Genomic DNA, 2487 nt, shown 5'->3' on the forward strand with positions numbered 1-2487 from the left:
TTCTTTATTTTTTTTTTTTTTTTTGTAGTAAGTAGTTCTTTATTGTTTAAAGGGGGTTTTGCATTTATAGGATGACTTTTGCTTGATATTATCAATTCCTCGTTTATGTAAAAAGAAACCTAAGAAGTTTCCTACATACACATCTAAGCATATTTCAAGGATTCATTTTTAACTGATGATATTTTGTCCTCTAAACTGTTCTTTTTCAATCAACCCAATGACTTTTTTGGTTTCTAATTTCACTACCACACCATTAGAGTGGATTTTCATAAATTTTCTAATTATGTCATTGAAGATGGTATTCATGGCTCATTGGTACGTCGCAGTAGCATTTTTTAACTCAAATGGCATTACAATCGATTTGTAAGTACCAAAGACTTCTAGGATCTAAAGATAATTTTATGTACATCTTCTCCGCTATATATATTGTTGGGGGGTGATTTCATACTGATCGAAGACGTGAGATAGATAAAGACATGAAGCGGAAAGATTGATTTTTAGCCCCCACAAATCTTCAAAATCCTAAGAATAAATGATGATAAGTGGATAAGGAAGAAATAACAAAGAAATCTCTCTAGATAAGGGAAGGATAATGTCGAATCTCGCTCGATAAGTCAAAGTTAACCATTTGATTCTCCTTCTCATGGCTCTTCAACCTCGCCTATTAAAAAAGATGCACAGAGATCCTCAAGGTATGAAAACTCCTCTCTCCCAATACGCTCATTCTTTCCCTCTGTTGTCTAGAATTTTGACTTGAGTATCGGAGGATCTTCGTCGGAACCACCTCTGGTCAAAAATTTTCTTGCAGGTCCTGCCATCGTAAACTGCTGTCGCACCCAACTCCAGTCAATCTGACCTCGAGATAAAATTCTGCCGTAATAGATGATGCTAGAGAAGAACTCAGGTCCGTTTACGGGAAGGAGCAAGCATCTAGTCAAAGAAACTTCATCGCATCATTCAATATCGTCGAAATTCAGGCGATTAAATCTACTGGATGCCGATAAGATCCAAGCTGGCTGTCACCAAGTCGGTTGATATCGATTAGATATAATCACCTCTGAATCAATCAGCATCGTCCAAATTATTCTAATCAGATTCGAAATCGGGGGGCTAGCGATCCCTTGATTTTTGAATCATTTTTATTTCTACTTTTATATTTTGAAATTTGAATTATGAAACAGGATCTAAAGAAGAAAAAAAATCATGGCATCCAAATAAGACTCCAAACATGGAAAAAGATCACATAAGAAAGGGAGATTCAAGCAAAAAAGGATACACGACATCCAGATAAGGAATAAAATTATAAAAATCTCTGCCATAACAGATCCACATTTTTTTTCTATATTTTTAAATTCTTAGCGGGATGCAAAGAAATCGCAACAGAAGCAACTACATGAGAGAAAAGAAAAGAGACACCACATGTCCGACCTCAGACAACTCCAAGCCACCGCTAGCAGCCCTGCACTTTCGTGCACGCGACCCATCGAGAACCGGAGTTAGCATTTCTCCAATGATATGAATAAAATAAAGTCAAAGATGCAACTGGATTGACCAACTATTTGAATGAAGTAAAAGCATGAGGAGGCACTCGGCTTAGGAGACAATGAAATGGATAGAGTTACTACATTGGAGCTTCAAAAATCAAGGGATGGATGCCTCCCTCCAAACAAGAAGTGACACTACATATTGCTACATCACATCTTAGTTACCCACACATCCCATCCAATAGTGTTAGAGGTTCATACAAAAAGCCATATGAAAGCATTAGTGGAGGAACGGTGGACTGAAGTCCACCTTTGCCAGCCTCTCCATAGTCAAGAACCCCACTCATCTCCATTCACCTCGATCGATGCTGAAGCTTCCCACACATCCTTACTAGTGTCGAAGCTGCTCATGAGTGGCTATGAAGTCCACACAGCTCCGAAGTCCCCCCGCATGGCTTAAAAGAGAGAGAGAGAGAGAGGAAAGGGGGGAAGTGAGGGAGTTGGAAGGTTGGGTGCTTCCTACCCTTCTTTCACATCAAGCTGGACCTCGATCCCTGATGGGAAATGGAGGACCCAAGCTTGCCGTGGCCGACCTCTTCCCTGCTGATGCCAAGGATCTGAGGATCTGAGGCCACCTATGTTGAACTCACCAAATCCGAGCTCTTCCTACTCAAGCCTCCCCCCGATCGATGCTGAGTTCACCAAATTTGAATTCTCGAGCTCGCCTACCGCTCGGGTGGTCTCGAGGCCAGCCACCATGGGCTCGAGGTCCTTCGAAGCATCCACGCATGCCTCCAATGCAACCAAAGCTGCTCCCATCAATATCGAGGCCACTAGTGAGCGGCTCCGAAGCCCTCACTTGTGCCCTCGCATCCACCAGTGCTAAGGCCGCTTGCAAGCATCTCCAAAGTCCCTGCATGCTTGCCCTAATAGGTCTCTCCTCTGTGAACTGTCACAGCCGACCCTACTCTTACGAATCTATCACCGTCGATCCTACCCCCAT

The sequence above is a fragment of the Elaeis guineensis genome, chromosome 8 (genome assembly GCF_000442705.2).
Source record: "Elaeis guineensis isolate ETL-2024a chromosome 8, EG11, whole genome shotgun sequence".
NCBI lineage: Eukaryota > Viridiplantae > Streptophyta > Magnoliopsida > Arecales > Arecaceae > Elaeis > Elaeis guineensis.